Source organism: Taeniopygia guttata, chromosome 1, assembly GCF_048771995.1.
Source record: "Taeniopygia guttata chromosome 1, bTaeGut7.mat, whole genome shotgun sequence".
Lineage (NCBI taxonomy): Eukaryota > Metazoa > Chordata > Aves > Passeriformes > Estrildidae > Taeniopygia > Taeniopygia guttata.
Window position 1 is genome coordinate 11,968,077 of NC_133024.1, and position 20,404 is coordinate 11,988,480.

Consider the following 20,404-nt stretch of genomic DNA (forward strand, 5'->3'; position numbering starts at 1 on the left):
TCCTCCTGTTGCTTTATTCTCTTCTTGTTCAACATTGCAGAATACTGGTGGATGTGAGGAGTAGCTCTCTAGGCAGAGATAGGTTTGGGCAGCTTAAATACCTTTGTGAGCTTAAATTGCTTGCATTACCTGTGGCTAGCTGGCAGCCTGCTGTGAAAGGATGAACTAAACACCATATGTAGGCACTAAAGATTTCTCCTGTGTCAGATTTTTAAGCTTAATCTAGAAGGTTACTGTCACAGATGATGCACAAACCAATCCCTTTTTTTTTTACCATTCAAATTAACATATGATTCTAGTTAATGATTTCATGGTTTCTAGTACCCAGAACTATGATAAAATGGTTATTTTGAACTCTACTGCAAAGACTAGGGAATAAAAATATAAAAATTCTGTTCTGCTCTGATGTTTCCTGTTTGAATTTTTGAAGGCCATTGTCTTGCTCTCAATTCCATTTGATTCACTGCTTCTTTTGTTGAATTCCCTAAAAACAAGTAAAGCACAGTCCTAACATGAGGAAGGACTTTGGGATAGAGAAAATTTTTACTATTTTACATTAGTACACAGTTATCAGAATTTGCTACCTATTAGAACAACAAAGTCTAGGGACAAAAGGAACCCCTTTACACTTTCCTTCTGCTAAGTATAAACTTTTTAACCTGTTATTCCTATGAATCATTTTGAATGCTCAATTTTGGGAGCAATTATCAGAGAAACTGGAAGTGTTGGAAATTGTTTATAAAGTAAGAAAATTATTTTTAAAGTCAAAAATCAGGGATCATGATACACTGGGATTCAAGAAACTGAGCAGTATTCTCCACTGTAGCTTTTAGAAAGTAGTTCTTTATAACAGCATATATAACTTGCTCTTTTCTGTGAGGATAATTAACATGAGGGCTTCTTACAAATGCCACTGAAATGCAGAGCTGATGGTTTATGAGCTCAAAATATTTTGCTGCACAGAGAATCAAAAGGCAGCAGTTGGACTTCACTGATTTTGTCACGCAGTGCACAGCTCTATCAGGCACACAAGGAAAGCTCTGAGGGGGTTAAAAGTCAATTGCAAGACCTGGGACCAGTGCCAATAAAATTGTACCTGGCCAGGCTTAAATTGAATTTTAGCTGCCAACTGTACATTTTCAGATCTCCAGAGGAAGCTGCTTCCTCCGTGTGGGTGAAGTAGACAGAGGCAGCTGTTGAAATGGAAACCATTGCATCAGACAACTTGGGAACTGATTGAATTTAAAATTGTACTTTCTTATGCCTTGATTTTTACCTCAGAATGCACTGAGGAGATGCAGGTGGCTGATAAACAGAAATGTATCACTCAGCCAAGAGGTTAAAAAACCCTTCCAAACAAACAAGAATTTTGTCTTTTGGGAGAGGAAAAAGAAATCCCTCAACAAATTTAGCAATAATGTATAGGACCAGGCTCTTATTAGGAATAAGTCAGATTAGTAATTCTGCTTTACATTAACATTAGTAGACTGATGCTCAGATTACTTAGTTAAGCCAGTGTAAAATTAATGTAATAGTGCATTAATTCAAATATAATTACATAAGTCTTACCCTAGGATTAGAGCTGGATTTGAAATAATATGTAAATATGTGTTATATATGTGTGTGTGACTATACCCTAATGGAAGGAATAAATTGTAATTTTTTTAACCTGCGCATACACAGAATAAAAAGCATGTAAATATCTCCAACTCCAAAATTGCACAGTAAGAATTCCTGGAATTAAATTGTTCCTGTATTATGAAGAAAGTGCTGGGTCACATCCTAATCTTTTCCCCTACAGGATTTCAGATAATCCTGACGTGGGGTTCTCAGGTAGTGTGTACTTTCAGCATCAGTGGGAACTGCATTCCATTTGCACCAGTGAAGGATCTAGTTTAGCGTGCTCATTCAACCGAGTCCAAGCTATAAACCTCCTGCTGGGTACACCTTCCTTGTCACCACTGATGGCCTTGGTGCCTGCTTCTAGTTCCTACACAGGAAAGAGAAAATCTATTTTTTATGTGACAATTTTTCTTTTAAAAGCAATATAGAGAGACAGAACAAGTAAGGAAATTATTTAATTCCTTCCAAATTAGGTAAGACAGCAGTGTAGCAATGTTTACTGTACTCTTCCTTGTACATTAGTCATTCTTGGTGATGTGCAAAGAGTTGCTCAGTCTTAGCTGGAAGCAGGATGTTAAAGTGAGCTTACCCTGATATGGTGTCATCAACCATAGTAAATATAGAAATGTACATATAGAATTTTGCTTGTATTTCACTAATTCCAAGACCACAGATACCATTTTTAAGTTTACTGTTAAATCATGTTTCCTAAAAACTGTTTTCATAGCGAGATCTCAGTTGAATTTGTCATTGCCAGTAGTGAAGTGCTGTAAACCAAACTGATGACCCAAGGTCCTTAAAGAGTTTCCTTTGGTAACATAACAAAACACTTTTTTTTTTTTTTTTTTTATATATAAATCAGAAGCCGAAACCTAGCTCAAATATTTTTTTTTCCTTAAAATGTTTTTTTTTCCACAAAATTTGAAACACAAATAGACAGAAGACACAGGTTAAAATCTAGTTTTTCTTTACAAAACCAAAAATACAGTATTTGTATAGCTCTAGCTATATTCAATTATATATATATATATACATTTCCTAGCAGGATGGTACAAAAAAACTATTCTTTCCTCACCATAACCAAGGTGAAGATAGGAAAATTAAGCAAGGGTCCTTGGCCACCATAACATTATTTTAGAAATTATCATAGACCATCTTTCTCTAAATTATCAAAGAAAAGGGACTTATGGAAAGATGTTTGTCTTTGTGCTCTTTGTCACTGCTTTAAAAAAGGAGGAAGCATTACTGGGTCAGTTCAATTCCTATTGTACGTGTCTATCACAGCCCGGGTATGTAACTTCAGCCTAAGATAGATCAAAAAATAATGGCATCAATGAAAAACAATTAAATTAGAATAATAAGTGACCTGGTATAACTTTAAGACCTGTTTGACTTTCAGATAAAACAAAAAAAACTTTGATAAAGTGAGCACTCACTTTTATTTGAAGCTTATTTTTAGCCTCAGTAGAACAGTGATATACTGCTCTCTGAGGAATAAGAAACAAGCATCATGGGTAACTTAATAGGGAATTCGACTTTGAATTTATTTCCTATTCAAGCTTCAAGAATTTTTCACAAAGACTGGAATATTTTGGACTATTTTTAAAGAACAAACAGAATTCTCCCTCTCCATACTCTGTCTGCAAACTAAAAAGCCCTCTCTGACAGCTGAATTAAATCCTCTTTGAGGTGAAAAAATGGAACCCCAAGTACAGTACCTCCCTGGCATAATATCATTGAGCAGTTCTAAGCCCTTTGTTCTTTCTGAGCCTATTTTGAAAAGAGCAAAGATGTGCATGTGATATAATGGGGAATTTTCTTTGGTTGAATATTTCTTTCTTCCTTTCTCCATGATTTATGCGAGTGCATAGGAAAATTTGCAATGGTCAGAGACCAGAAAGTTCCACTATTGTAATTCTCTCATTTCACATTCACATCTTTTTTTTTTTTTTCTTTCCTGACACATTCATCCTTTTTCCATCTCCAGATGCTTTCAAGCTTCTATTCAAACAATTGGTGGTTTTGGTTTTTGTTTTTTTTTTCCCCAGTGCCTTCATGATACTTTAAATGTTTTGTTCTCTGTACATGCAAAGTAACAAGTTAAGAATGCAAGGTGACCTGTAGCACAAGCAAAACAAAACTAATAGAAACTCATTGCTCTGAAACTAGATATATAATTTCCAAATCTCAACTACATAGGTAGGTAACATTTCAAAGGGGAATACTTAACATGTGTCCTCGAGACAAACTAATATACAATTACACCATTATCTAATTTGGTATGCATTTAATTTGCAGTTTACAACCATATATAAGCTTATCCTTCATTATAACAAAGTGGGCATTTAATCAGCAAATCTACAAAGGGCATACCATATAGCAGATTAACCTCACTTCTTTCAAGGCAAATTTAATTAAATTTTGGTCCCATAGAAATCAACAGAAATCTTCATACTTTGCACAACAGGTCTAACTGTGGTAATTTATAAGGGATCATCATACTGCTGTATTCCTTAAAGTTCTGCTTTCATCATCTTGCAGAATAGTTTGGAGTTATTTTGCATTTTGAAGTGGTGATTTTGTACGTGGTAAAGTCACTGTTATTAATTTTATGTGTGAATTTTATTAATTTCATGGTAAGACAGTGTTTTGGAGACTCTGTTTAAGTTATGCTTTTATCAGAGACCCATCATTTAGGATGTGGTGCTGTAAATACAAATGATTGCATCAGTGTTTTACAGCTATAAGTTACTACAGAACAATTTTCACTTTACAGTGATTTGCTTTCATTGGCATTTTAATAAAGGTGATTAACTAAAGATAGAATTCTAAAAAATATTTGCCAGCTATATTTTGTGCTCTTCACTCAATAATTTAGCACTGCATCATTTCTTAAAGTGCAAGCAATATGCACAACTTAATTAATTTGCATTGGATCTGACATGAAAAATGCTACAAATGGTACTTGATATAACATACTGGTAATCATAAAGCAAATAATAAAAATACATTGAATTAGATTTTACCTCTAAAGACAAGGCTTAGGTCTGAATTTATTTGGTATGTTAACAAATACCCGCTTATACCTTTATCCAAACTAAGAGACATGGAAATAAACTGACACACTGAATTTCACAGAGGACTCTGTTATGAAATAAAATCAGGTCATTGGAATTCTGGCCCGAACCTTTAATTCAAAGTATTTTTTTAAACAAAACAAACAATCAAAAATCCACCACCAATTACAAAACATCTCCCCTTCCTCCAATCTAGCTTTATTCTTTGGTAGCAAGGAGCAGAATCTGTTATTTTAATAAAACCCGTCACTCTTGGATTGCACTCAAAAGTAATTTTTGATGCTTTTTTTCTTGCTGCAGATGTCATCTAATGCTAATTGAAATTCTAGCTTAGTAGACAACAGACATTGCAAAACCTACAAGAACAAAATGTCCCTTTGGGTCATGAGCAATTTATGGTAAAGCGGCACAAAAAGGTGAGTTTTGGAGAGAGAATTAGTTTGTAGCCCACCAACAACTGTTTCAAACCAGATGCCTGTGCTGCAATATATCACACTCAGATTATCTATAGGAGCTACTACTACCTCTGAATTCCAAAATTTACCGCATTTCTGTCGTAGATGGTTATGTATAAATTATTCCCGTTACGAGAGCCTTTTTCAGCACCATGGATAGTAGCAGGTACTGACTTTCCTAAGTGCCTTTCTTTGCCATGAGTGTGTTTTATATGAAATATTAGCAATAACAGCATAACTGCAAAGATATATTACTTGGCAAAGATATCAAAATGATAATTAATCTGAGGTTTTAAGAGTGTGTTGGCAGCAATATGTATGCACTAAGTATGTTATACTTTAACTAATGGTAGTGGTCTCCTTTAACATTCTTTTAATTCTAAATTTTTAATGTTAAAGTCTACTTTTTTGGTAGCCAAGACTCAAGTGTTTAAAAATGCTCCTATTTCTTACATGTTGATCACATAGCCCACTGTAATCAAAATTACACATAATTATTTGGGTCATCTATCCAAAACAGAATCACTCAGATTCATCTGTTGCTCTCTTGATTTTATAAGGGAAACCAAATCACATAACTAAAAAACCCCAGGAAACAGACCAAAAGCCAGGGCGTGTCCACATTTACATTTTTAAATCTAGATATTTACTGAGACTCACCCATACATATGAAGATTGCATTTCTTAACCAAAATCCTTTCGATTTTCTTTTATGTATTAAATAAGGGATAGTAAGTGTAAATGGAAAAAAAAAAAAAGTTGAAGTTAAAACATTTAATTTCACTGCAGGATTGATCATTTCCCAGCAATTTTTACTGTTTACAATAAGTCATACAGAGCAAAACATATTTTTTGTATATTTCATATTTCTATATATTAAACTATTGAGAGTCAAAACCAGTAATGAGCAACTCTATTAGAATCTCAGTAACACCAAGCTACTTAAAAAGAGTGATTTACATAGTAATTGACTAGGTTTTTTTAGCAGTTTAAACGGCAAGAGATAGTACTTTCCCTAAACATTCCTCAAGAAGTTAATGACCTGGAAAAGAACCATGTAAAGCAGGTAATCACTTGTTAATTGATCTGCTACTAGTCCTCTATGAAACACTGAGCAATGCATCAGCTGTGGAACCTTGAGAATACATTTGCTGGTTGTACCTTGGGACAAGCGGCAAAGATGAGCACCCAAATATTTATTACAGAAACTGAAAGTGTTGACAGCTCATTAATGAGATAAATATACAGTTTTCTGTGAATGCAGAGATACCTACATACTTTTCAAGATCTGTGAATATGGCAAAGATCCACCAGATAATCTACCACAGTTCCCACTATGCAAAGCTTTATTGTTGCAAAGAGAAAAAGAGTGCATAGTGAGAACTAAAATTTCATTCAACTGAAAAAAAAAAAAAAATTGTGATGAGAACAGGCATGAATGTGCTCAGAGGATGCAAATCACAACTTGCAGAAAGTAGATTTTTTTTTTCTGTCCTGTCAGAGATGTCTTTGTTTTGTTTACAGTTGATAAAGGTCATTATAATCCATTATGAACACTGGCATATGTAATCTGTCCTTTTAATTTCTCAAGGCTCAGACCACACTCATTTCTGTAAAATGGTAGAAGTGCATAAAGGGTGTATCCAGAAGCTAATGTTCATACTGTTTATTTGCACATCAATCTCTAGCATGTTTTTAAAACACATTTCTTCATAACTCAAACAGGATATGAGCACGGGATGGTAAAGAGGGAAGAATAGGAGGAAAGAAATACTGAGTGGTTTGAACAGTCATCCAATGGTTTGGGTTTCTTCCTGTGCTTAGCAAACAAGAGGGTCAGAAGCTTTTATGAATTTTAGTCTCTGCATTGGACCTTTCCTGAGTGATTGTGCAAGGGAAGTTTTGTTCTGAACAAACAAAAGGCATGTGGCATGAGAATGCTCTGGAATTTGTAAGAGATGGAAGGAATTGAAAAGGCAAAGACCCCATAGGACTCAACCAACTCAGCCATTCTACATTCTTTAAACATACTACATGAGAGAGCACATTAATCAAGCAGTGAAGAGGTGAAGATGACAACCTGAATAAATTTCTAGCCAGAATTGATGACTGTAGAGGAATTTGGGTTTATAGTCTACATTAGCAATAGTAAATAATTTCAACATTCAGGGACATATGATAGAATTTAGTGGTCTATCATTAACTTCATTTTCAATTAAATAAATTCTATCCACATTTACAGTATGAGCTGGAATACAAAATAAGGCTGCCTGATGCTGAATCTGATTTAAAGCAAATACAATAGAGAAGCAGCATTCACAGGAAAAATATTACAGGGAAAATATAAGTTTCATATCAGTCTTGTGATATACCTGATCAGAGGTACCTGGTAAATGACAGAGAAATAATTATGATCTCCCCAATAAAACAGAAGGAGAAAAACTATCTTGAGTTACACTTTTGTGAATGGTGTGTGAAAAGAATCATGTTGTCATTACATGGCTGATAACCAAGTTACCTGATCTTGGCACACACATATCACAGCAGAAATCTGCATCATAAGAAAGACATGAAAAAAAAAACAAAAACAAAAAACCAAAAACCAACACACACCAAACCAATAGAAAGGTAAAAGATTGAGTAATATATATTTTTTTCTTTTACCCCTGAGGGGCCAAAACAAAAAGAGAAAAATATTCAAAATGGAGAATACTAACAAAGAACATAGTTTTTTTTAGATATAACATTAGAACAAATTCATAGGACCATTGAAGCCCCTAGCCATTTTCCAAGTATACAGTAGGGAAGAAATCCATTTGATCTGAGGATATCCTTTATAGTTTGCCCTTGCTTTTGGAAGCAGAAGTCACCAGACTCTTGGGGAGACTTCAGTTGAAAACATGCAGCATATCTGTAGACTCAATTGCCCAGGGAATGGAGACAGCAAAGACAAGACAGCAAAGATATCAGAACAAGAGCCTAGAATATTTTTCAGTGGGACATAAATGCATATTTAACTTCATTTCTATTAAAGAGAAAGTTCAGATATTGAGGCTAAATTTTCAGCTCTCCATTAATGGAAATTTCTTCCTCTCCTTGACAATTATCTCTGTGCTAAAATTTTACTTTTACTCCTTCCTTCAAAGACACTGGTGAATGAACTATATGCTGACATCCACAGCTACCTCTGCCATCAGCTGCAGGCTGTTTTTCAATTTTGTTTTTCCCCCAGTTAATATTTCTTTGGACTTTTTCCATTATATTGAGTAATGTGTGGGCCAGAAGGATGCATGTGGCATGATGAGGTTACTACTCTGTATTTCACAGAGCTTTACTAATACTTTTATTTCATTATATGATCTTTTTTTCTCCTTTTCATGGACTTCTACATAAAGCTCCTCAAATTGCTTTGTGTGGCACAAGCTTGGCTGATAACTTTGAAAATGAGAGCAAAATCTATAGAGACAATGACAAGACATACATTTTGCTGGCATATGTAGATACCCATATATTTCACTCTGCAGTTTAGAGAAAATGAGCTTAAAAATGTTAACAATATCTTGGGTAAGTGATGCAATTAGCTATTATTTAGAATGCACTGTGCATGCACATTAGAATATTGAGCTAATGTTTTTTCTTATTAGGCATTTCCAGACCTTGAACAAATACAGTTTCCAGTTCTTCTTTTAATTTTCTTTCTACTGTTAAGTGGGAAATGGCCAATTGAAAATGTCTCTCTACTTGTCTGAGAGAAAACATTTTCATCTACTCTGTCTTGACAGAAGAAAATATAAACACTTGAGTCTTTTCAAAACTCTGCCAATGGAAAATGTTAAGACAGAAGCCATAAGAAAGCAAGCTGAAGACAGACCACAACCATCTCTTTTTTACTGCTTTTCTCATTATTACTCCTTGGAGTGAGATCGTAATGCAAAGATTGAGCCATATAGTATGGAAATTATTTAGCTTCTAAGTGCATTGAAGAAGTCTGGATGAAAGTAATGTTTCATTAATGTAAGGACATGGAATCAAAAATGAAATAATATGTTAATTGCATTTTTTTTTCCCTAACATCAATGAAGCTTCCAAAGATATGGGAAGATTGCATATGTTGAAAACCTTCATGTTTTTTATGCAATCATTGATATTTTTAAACTAATCATCAACATTTATGAGAAGGAAAAAAGCAAACAATTTCACATGAAGAAATTTCTTTCCAGAAACTTCCTCAAACTGGTCTTATAATGTAAAGCTGACTAATATCCTGTATTGGGTTTGCATGACCAGGTTTTGGTAGTTTGTGGGGGGGGGGGGGCTACAGGGAAGTTGCTCTGAGTAGTTGCCAGAAGTTTCCTCCATGTTTAGCTGAGACAATGCCAGGTGGCTCAAAGATGGACCTGCTGCCGGCCAAGGCTGACAGAAATGGAGGTAATGCCTCTGTGATAACACATTTAAGAAGGCAAAAAAAAAAAAAAAAAGGTCTGATGTAATTGTGGCCAGGAATAGCAGGTGAGAAGGTGTGAGAGGAGCAGCCCTGCAGACACCGAGCTCAGTGAGGAAGGAGGGGCAGGAGCTGCTCCAGGCACCGGAGCAGAGATCCACCCACAGCCCATGGAGGAGACCTTCTCCAGGATGTCTGAGACGAGGCTGTGCCCCTGTGGGAGCCCTGTGCTGGAGCAGGCTGGGGACAGGGACCTGCAGACCCATGGAGAGAGGAGCCCAGACTGGAGCAGGTTTGGTGGTAGAACCTGTGACCCTGTGGGGAACCCAGGCTGGAACAGGCTGTGCCTGAAGGGCTGAGCCCTTGGAAGGGTGACCCACATTGCAGAAGTCTGTGGAGAACTGTTGCCTGTGGGAGGGATTCACATTGGAGAAGTTCATGCAGAACTGTCTCCTCCGGGAGGAATCTCATGCTGGAGCAAGGAAAGGACTCTTCCCCCTGAGCAGCAGTAGAAACAATGGATGGTTATGAATGGAAGCAGACCATAACCCCCATTGCCTGTGCTGTTGGAGGGGAGAAGCTAGAGCTGGGAAGAAGGGGGTGGTGGGAAAAGTGTTTTTTAAGGTCTTATTTTACTTCTCATTATCCTGCTCTGATTCTGCTAAGAATAAATTCAATTAATATCTCTAATTCTAGTCTGTTTTGCCCATCACAGTATTTGCTGAGTGTTCTCTCTCTCTTTGCCGAGTCCTTATCTCTACTCATGAACACGTTATTACATTTTCTCTTCCCTCTCCAGTTGCAGGGGGTAATGTGAGAGACTTTGGTGGGTATCTGGCATCCAGACAGACTCAACCCACTCTGTATCACTACCTGAACAGGTTTGTCTGTGGTCCAGGACTCCAGAGTACCTTCCTACGTCTGAAATCACAAGGATTTGAAGGTACAGACATACCATCTCTTATTCCTGGAAGCAATTTAAACTCTACTATGCACAGAAAAAGAAATCAAGCCATGACTAACGTGAAGAGTAAATGCCTGAAGAGTATACAACAAACTCATAAACTGACGTTTGTTGAAGTCTCATGTTCTATTGGCAGAAATAGCTACCACATCTGCAGAAATTATTCATTGAAAGAAAACAATCATATTAAAAATGTCAGCGTTTCTAAAATGCATAGTTCAACTTGTTCTGATTATTATGTAAGCTACAGTAAAAATTAATTTTCTGACAGAAATCCTAGAGAAAGCAGAGAGTGGAGCAGTTGTTCATTGGCCATAACACACAAGAGATCATGCCTGGCTTCTCTAGAAGCAACAAGTTTAGATTACCTCCAAATACAGAATAATGGACCAGATAGTCTGTTTCAATCTGGCTTTTTCCTATGATCCTTTGTTCAGAGTGGACCAGATGTCTGCTGTTTAGTTAAGAATTAACACTGTAATTGTTTAAAAAAATATACCCAGCTCACCAAGGTGTGGTACAGGTGCGCTTTAACTGCTCTGCTGTGAGTTCCTCTAATTAATGACTAGGCCTCTGGATTTTCAGCCAGGTTTCTTATTTTGGGGATGGCTTTTTGTGTTGATTTGTTTGGATTGATTTTGGTTAGCTGCTTTTTCTTAATTTTTTAAGGCCACATGCTCACTGTATTAAAAAGAAGAGGGAGTACAAAATGATTAAGAGCTGCTATTACTAAAGCATCAGACAAACACTTCTATGTGTTTGTGCTGGTTTTGGCTAGAGTAGAGTTAATTTGCTTCACAGTAGCTGGTATGGGGCTGTGTTTTGGGTTTGTTCTGAAATCACTGTGGATAATACAGACATGTTTTTGTGGTCGCTGAGCAGGCCTTATTCAGAGCCAAGGCCTTTTCTGCCTCTCACACCACCCCACCAGTGAGTGGCACAAGGAGCTGGGAGAGGACACAGCCAGGACGGATGGCCAGAACTGACTCCAGGAATATTTCAGACCATATGACATCATGCTCAGGATATAAAGTGGGGAAAAAAAGAGGAAGGGGGGGACATGTGGAATGTGGGATGGAGCCCTGCTTTCCTGGAGATGGCTGAACACCTGTCCAACCATGGAAAGCAGTAAATCCATTCCTTGTTTTGATCTGCTTGTGTGTGCAGCTTCTGCTTACCCTATTAAAATGTCTTTATCTCAACATATGAATTTTCTATCTTTCACCCTTCTGATTCCCCACTGGTGGGGGAATGTGGTACTCAGTTGCCAGCTGGCCCTACACCATGGCAGAGTTGTCACACACAGGTCCATGAGAGCATTCTGCTGGTAACAGGGGACAGCTTCTGTGGTTCCAAGGTGAGTCTTTCCCAAGGAAAAAGTTAAAGAAGAAAACCTTACACACTACAATAAGCATGTGTAGCTGTTAATAACCATTATTCATTAAACATCTGAAAAGAGGAGATCGACTCCTCTGTAAGATTGAAAAAGGTGAAAATTCCTGTGGAAGGGCAGGCACTCGGAAAAGGAAGAAAAATACTAAGTTTATGTCAATCACATCTCAGTCATACACTCACAGTTCTCTGACAGCAGAGGAAACTTTTAACTCTCCCATGTTTAGTCTACCTTGCCTTTTTTACCTGTACTCTTGGTCATTTCAGTACAAAAACTTTCAGTACAAAACCTATAAGTTAAGTGGATGTACAAAAAATAATACTTAGAAATTCCTCTTAATGCCCTGAGCTCAATTTTCATCTGATGGGCTGACCTCAAGCAGCAGATTTGTATCATTTTATTGTCTTTTTGTCTGATGGGTTGAACAGGGAAAAAAAAAAAAAAAGCCAAAACATTTGTACACAAAATACAGAAGAAAAATCTAAACTAATATATTTTTTTTTCTGGTACATTACAAACTGTCTTCTTCTAGGTTTTAGTTTTTAAGAACTTATTTTTAAAAGACAAAGAGAAGGGCTTTCATATACAACCTAATTTTGTGGTTCTCTTAACTTCTAAATATTTTGCTTTGCTAATCCAGTGTATTCTTAATTTACATCTAATAAACCAAAAGAGTGAAAATGTTTACTGCAATTTTTACTAATTGTTCAAATGCATATTTGATATATTATGACAACAGAAATACCACTGTAACTCAGTAGGGTACATTTTAACTCAGTGGTGGCTAAATCTTCCCTAATTGGCATATCTGTTTTGAGAAATAAATATACTACTGTAGTAACAGAAGGAAACACAAGAAAAACAGTAACAATACAGTAGGAATTCTCTCAAAACTAAAACTGTCATCACTCTGTAATTTTTAACTCATCAGTGATTTTATGTCTTTAAAAAGGATTTTTATATACTAAATGGCTGTTGTTGTTTAATTTATGCTACTCAAAGTCTGTATTTATCACAATGAAATTAGGTTTATGCTTGAAGTTTTAAATGCCAGGCAGGAAAGTATAAGTATTACAGATCAATAATACATTATGATCATTTAAACTTCAAACATACATAGGCAGGTCAAAACTATATACACGTAGCTCTTTTTCTGTTATAACAAAGTGTAATTTACATTTCTAATTCACTTTGAACATCATTTGTACTTTGCTAAAGTACGATCTCCAAAACATGATGTTACAAAAATGGAATGGTAGTTCCACACAAGTTGTTCAACACACAGTAGTATAAATAATGTAGTAATACTTTCTCACACTGAATAGATTCTTTGGTGATTACAGGAATAACAGGCAAGGCTTACCTTCTTGATAGGTATGACAGCCACATTTTATATCACTAATTCAGAATGAGGTTTATAAAGATACTTTTTGATACTGCCTCAATTGAAAACTCTCTCTGTTGTCAGTAAGCCCCTTCTCCTCATCCCTTCAGAATGCAGAAACAAAACCAGACCTTGAAACAACTCCCTGTAACTCCCTGCAAATCTAATACTCCACTTCCTTTACATCTCTCTAAAGGAGAAATTATGTGTACCTTAAGAAAAATAAAATTATTAAGACTGTGATAGAGAAAATTTTACCCAAAAATTAAAGAAAACGGAGATATTATAGGATTTTTCAGAGTTGACTTAATTTCATGTGAACAACCTTGAGATCCTCTATAGAGAAAGCAATTTAGAGAGATATAAAGTGAAGTTGTATCTGTAGTTGCCATCACCTGACATTCAAAACCCAGTGATATTTGCAGGTCTGAAGAGATTCCTGTGACTTCTTGTGAGAGCCTTTTGCCCATGCCTCTCAAAAATGCAATATAATTTCTGTGAAAGTAGTTCTTACCTGCTACCACCTTCTGCTGAGCTCCTCTCTGAAAAGCGCCAACTCAGAATCCTTGCAGACTCCAGAATTCAGATTTGGCATCTATTTTCTTCTGCATGGGAAAAGTCTGGGCTCCTGCTGAAATCTCCATCCTGTCATCATAAAGGGATGTAGACATCACTGCTCTCTCCCCAAGTTTGAAACTGCTGGGGGCTAGGAAAGGGAAGTTCCTGTATTTCACAAAATGGAAGTTTCTTAATTTCACCTGATGAGGGACATTTTGTTTTCTTGACAATGCACCTGCCAACTGCAAATCTGTCAGAATCTGTGGTATTGATGATTCCGAGATTGTAGAAAGTCTCTGTCTTTCAGCCCCGCTGCCAAAGAAGAAGCCATAATTTGTCTGTGCTGGTTTCAAGGTTGTTTATTCTGTTTATCTCTAACCTGTTCTGCTGCCCTGCCGCAGCTCTGTCCTGCAGGGCAGCGTGTGGGGCTCTGCCCTCAGTGGGATGTTACAAACATTATATACCAGAGACTACCTGTGCTATATTTACAATAATGTGCCAATATCTGTCACCTACGTTGAACAGTGTGTCCCCAGCCTAAACCAACAGAAAAATGCCAACACTACAGTGAAACATGGAGGGCATGAAGAAGGAGAAAAAGGACAAGACACACCCAATTTCCTCCATCTTGTCCCCTTTGGACCCCTAATCTAGAATCCTAAAATTTTACTTTTGCACCCGTGCCACACTTATTACTCATATCAAACACTCAGAGCTTGTAATTCATCCTGTAAGACTGAAAACTCTTTTCCATGGACAGAGATCACAGACAGTGTCTCTGGTGGCTCTGTCCAGGGGGGTTTCCTGACCCCCTGCCAGGGTCCCAGACCTTCCAGGGCAGTCAGAGGGAAGCCCTGGATTCCCACAGAAATCATTAGAAAAATAAAATAAAAATCTAACCAACAGTGTGAAAAAAAGAACACTACTTTGAAAAGGAAAAAAATACAGAAACAATAATTGGCAGATGTGCACTAGTTAATATTTTGGTTTTTTATTCCAGCCAGAACTGATTACAGATATGCCCCATACATCTGCTGCTGGTTCTGTATTATCCTTGTGAGCTTCAACGAGTTTCTCTGGTATCTCAGTGTCAGTGAATCTCTGCTGCACCACAGCATTCTGCTGTCTTACCTGGGTTCTGAGGTCTTCTGATGTAAACTTTTATGAAACACCTATGGATCAGAGCTGACTTCAGAGCTTCTCTGAGTGACAACCTAATGTCTGGTCCAATGCACAACATAAATCTGAATAATTTCTACTCTGCTTTGGGTTTGATTACTGATAAGTGGGAACATAAAATCCTGATTTGAAGGAAAGTGCATTCTAAGGAAAAGGAGGTCATAACAGGAAAACTTGAAAAGATAAGACAGAATCTTTTAACTGAGAAGAAGAATCAATGAGTTTGAGGCAGTGTACCAAAGAGTTTGTAGCATGTATGAGCCAGAAAACATTGAACTATCACTTTTTTCCCCTTTAAAAAATTTTTAAGGGTAAAGAGCAAAAATGAAAATGCAATTAAAATTTACTTCTCTCCAAATTACTCCTACCAAGAGTATGTCTTACAGAAACTGTGGTGGTTTCATTACATAAAATGTGTGACCTCAGCATATTATTTTAAAAGACTCTTACACAAAAGTCTTGGAATAGCATAACCCTTTTTTCTATAACAACTTCTCAGTAATTCCTAGGGTTTGGTTCTTTGTCCAGAAACATTCCCCTCCAAGAGTTAGTGTTTACTCTCTCACAGCATTTTCCCTTTTGGTCCTGAGGAAAAGAGGGTTTTGCCCTGTCTGATTTTTCAATTTCGTATTTCCAGTATTTAATACAGGCATTAGAAATGCCTGATGGGCTCATACCTTTGTTCTTGAAAAATGTTTTACAAGTAACTGGCTGGAAATTCCCTTACTGATTTGCCTACTTTCTATGGTTTTTACTTCCAAAACAATAAATCATGTCTGGCTTTTGGAGGAATATTACAACTACTTAATTCTGTTGCTGGAGTTGTCTGAAGGTTTTCAGTTTTACAAACAGAAATCTTTATGTTTTTCTGTTTATACTGAATGAAGCATTGATTTGCACATGCATTTTTAATCTGTTACTTCAAACAAACCTTTCTGCTAGAGCACAGCTTCTTTTTGCCCACTTGGACAACAGCTAAAGTCAAGCCCAAAAATTCCAGTTTAAAATTCCTTTAAACTGACATCTGTATTGGACTTGCCAGACTAGCTGTGTATCAGTAAATCTTCTAAAAGGAAAAGCAGTTAAAACAAACTTATTTCAAGTTTCAGTGGTTCTTCCTGTTGGTCACCCTCTTAATTTTTAGTGGAACCTAATATACAACATACAGCACTGAGCAAGCAGCACTGGCTCATTCTGGCAAGTGCTTTTCAGCTGAAGATTTAGAAACATTTTCACTTACCAGACAATCCTAAGGAAACCTAGAGAAGCTGAAAGACAATATCTTTGGATCAGGGGTTCTCATTTGCACAGATGCTTGTGCCAGGACAAAATATTTCAGATTTTGAGACTTGTTAAGACATTAATGATTACAGATTACAGAGACTGCCAGTCCTACTTTACTTGGTCTATTTTTTTTTTTTTTTTCTATTCTAGAGAACTCCAATATGGTGCTGCTTTGGCATATTCTTAATTTTGTGTTATTTATTTGAATCTTTATTACTGAACAAAAATAGCGTTCATTTTGGTTTTCCTTTCATCTGGATTTTCTGGATGCTGAAGTCTTATGTCTGGATCTTTCCCAATTTATAATTATCTGAAAAAAACCCAAAAAAAATAGGTTCAAGTGAATGAAATCTACTTATATAATTTATACAAAGCTGGCACTTTATTTTTGCATGAAATTGGACAATTGCAATATTATAATTTTTTAAATGATTGTTGGTGAAGAACTATGTCAGGGCCTATAGGTGCACAAGGCAGCTACAGAAATTGTGGTATATTGGTTTTGTTTGGTGTTTTCCTTGCCTGGGTTTTTTAATTAAAAAGACCCAAATCCATTCAAATTTAAGTGGGGTTATCTATCTTTGTGACAGATTTAGATAGGGGATAATTCTAAATTGGAAGTGGCATTCAAAACCCTGGGGATATCTCAAATTTTTTTTCTTTTAAATCTGGGCAGGAAAGAGATTCCATCAATAAATGGTGAAGATTTTTAAGGTATCAGACAAAAATACCAGTAAATGGTCTGATTCAAAGTACAGAGGTCTTTTTAAATAATTTAATCTACAAATAATTTTCATTGATGATTAGAAATTTTCCTGCATAAGTAATAGTAGTAAAATCAGGGAGACGAGTTTTTCATGGAGAAGTAAATGGACTTTTTCATCTGCTGACTTGATCACTGAGATTTTGGGATACTGAAGAGACCATAGAGCTTGACAGATTCATGGAAAGGACAGCAATACCTTATTTAGCTTATTCAGAGCACAGCAATCTGTGAGCAAATATAAAAACAAGCAACAGAGAATAAACAGATTATGCCTGGAAGCATTCCAGAAAAAGATAAATCATGAAACATCACAAGTATACCTCAAGAAAAAATATTTCTCAGTCTGCAGGTGCTACAATTCAGACTTCACTCATTCACTGTACTGGATGCTTGCCCAAGCCAAGTACATGAAGCTGTTGCTGATCCTGGAATTGCAGCAGAAAACTAACTTATTCCCAAAATTTTTTCTCTCCACGGATTTGTAAAAATTAATGTCTGATATACACTGGGGAATTTTCCTTTGTGTGGTAAAGTGTCCAGACAGCCTGAAGTGGTCCATGAAGAAAATGAAGAGTTATACTTCAGATCGGATAGCATTAAGTGTCATGTAATTTCTGGAGAATAAATGACAGGGAAAATGTGCAGAAAGCCTGGGAAGGCTGGCAATAGGGAAAGCAATGGTGGAAATAGTAAGACAAGTGATGCATAACCAACATCCAAGGGAATCAATGCTTCTTAAAATCCTGTACTAACTCCCTCCTCTCTGTCACAGAGCTTTGTTTCCTAAATTTGAAGCAGCATTGCTTGACACATAGCAGTAATGTAAATTACTGATACTTCTTTCTACCTGGCTGCTTGATACAGATTTTACAGAGGATGAAGCTAAAAATCTCACCAGGGAGAAATAGCTTCATTTTTTTCTGAAAAGAAACATATTCAGAACTCAGGAGCTGAATGTGAAAAAGAAATACAGCACTTCCCTGCAGGTCCCCTTTCCTATGGTTGCTATTAGCAAGGATCCACTGAGAATAAGTTGTTGAATTAGAAGCATGAATGTTCACTTAATAAGAAAACGATGGAATTTTGTTAGTAGGCAATATCTTCGTGTTGCTGCAGATACGAGAGTATGTGTCAGGGTTTCTTTATCAGCCATCTTCTAAAGGATTTAAATTTTACATGCATGATTAAACTAAAGGAAAAAGTTGCTTTGTGACAAACTTTATTCTAAAATTTCTAGTCAGGAGCTCAACAATTTGATTCTAATGGAGAAATATAAGATGCATATTAATATTCAAAAATAAATAGGAAACCAGAGCTCAGCAGGGTTTTTCCCCCTCTTCCTTCCATCTTCGGATTTTTAAATATCTAAATAATATCAGTACTAATCCAATAACCATAAAAGAATATTCAGAGCACCAAGTGACTATGTTAAGCACTAGTTTTCATGCACTAGTTAACCCTGAGGAGAATAAACTCTAAAAAATTATGACAGAATTTGGTATAATTGGTATGCGGACATCTAAATCCTTAATAAGTGGTCATGAACAGGGATTTGGGTGTTTAAATTACAGCAAATTGCAATCAAATTTTTAATCTGTGTTTAATTACATTTTAAATATTACATCTGCAAACCCATAGTCCAAATTTAAACTGAAAATTAATATTTTCAGCAGCTTAGAACACAGAATAAGATTCACTATTCAGTACTCTAAGTATCTAGTCTAGCCAGATCCTGTAGACAGTCTCCATTTAAAGTAATTTTAAATAATTAAGGAGGAAGTTATATGTGTGCCATACCAAGGAAAGAATTACAGTGATAACAGTGGGTTTGTAACACAGGTAAATAATGAATAAGTATCAAAAAATGTACACTTAGGTTATAGACAGTTCATCAGTAAAGCCAAACAAAACCAAAACTTTTTCATGGTTTAACTTTAACTTGCAAAATTTCAAACAGTGACAAATAAGCAGCTGAGAACTTTCTGCAAAATGGCCAGATTACAGAAGATTCACATCATGAATCTGAGAGCCTCAGGTTCCAACACAGCCTCTACTGGCTACCTATACTCTACATAAAGGACTAATCACATTTCCAGGATTTGGAATGGACTGTTGTCAAAACAGTCCAGTATCTTTTGTTTTCACTGGACTCCAGTATAGAGCTCCTAAGGACTCCCACATGAGGGACAGGGAAGTGCTGATGATCACTGACTGGACAGAACAGTATCAAACATATCACACATCTGGAGATCATCAAGGCTGTTTTGAACCAGATATCACAAGATATCAATAGTGAATCCAAATCTATACACAAATACCTGGTGTGTATAAATATATGCTGTGTAATATAGAAATAGTAAAATATAATAATATATAATATATAAACATGGTGTATATAAATACATGGTGTATAATATATAAATATTCTGTACATACTACAAATATATAGATATGTATTTTGTATATATTTGTGTCTATATGTATATATTTATATATATATTTCATACATACACATATATATAATGCACACATAGGTACATTGCCTCCTCTTGAATACTTTATACACTACACATACACAGAACAAATATTGAATATCAATTCTGCAGTCTGTAACATCCACAGGAAGAAGAAAATGCAGAAGACTCCGTGGGCTACAAGGAGCCATTATTTTTTTGAATAGCTTGTCATTCCTGTCATATTTTTTCCTTCAACTTTTAAGAAAGTTTGACATCACTTCAAGGAGGCTTTGAGGACAGAGAATTAGGAAGAAGATTCTTGCAAGTGTAACCTGGCAAACATAGGTTTGAAGTTGAAGAAAGGAATAGAATATTCAGTAGATGCTCCAAGTCAAGAGCAATGGAGTGGAGCTACAGAGCTGGGAAGGAAATATTCCTTGAAGTTTTGTGTTGAATTAGCCCTGACACTGGAGGGGTAGGTCATCAACAGGAAAATAATTTAGAGATGGGAGAGCAAAACCAGCATTAATTATGACAATGCTCTAGGACTACATGTAGTCCAGGACTGGTAAGCTGATTTTGGTTTAGAAGTTATCTTTAGGACATGAATAATAAGGCAGCAGGATTTTTAGATTAAGAAAATGCCTTTGGTTGGTTTAGACAGATCATCTGTCTATTTAATGCTTTATTAAAAACTTTATCCTTTTCAAGTCCTTACTGCCAATTAGTGTCAATTAACATAAATTTAATCAGCCTTCCTCTGCTCCCAGTATAATGCTGTAAAAGCAGCGTAGTTCTAGCAATTTCAATGTGATTTATACCAG

At 36.1% G+C, this 20,404-nt stretch overlaps 1 protein-coding gene across 1 annotated transcript in view; it reads right to left on the bottom strand.

The window, feature by feature from the left end:
- The window catches only part of LOC115493363 (uncharacterized), a 234,956-nt gene that overhangs the window by 97,540 nt on the left and 117,012 nt on the right, over positions 1–20,404 (bottom strand). Inside the window, exons 12-13 of the mRNA XM_072930026.1 lie at positions 16,315–17,549; positions 13,852–14,137 (exon numbers count right to left, since the gene is read on the bottom strand). The gene's annotated coding sequence lies outside the window, so the exon portion shown is untranslated. The remainder of the gene's footprint in view (positions 1–13,851; positions 14,138–16,314; positions 17,550–20,404) is intronic.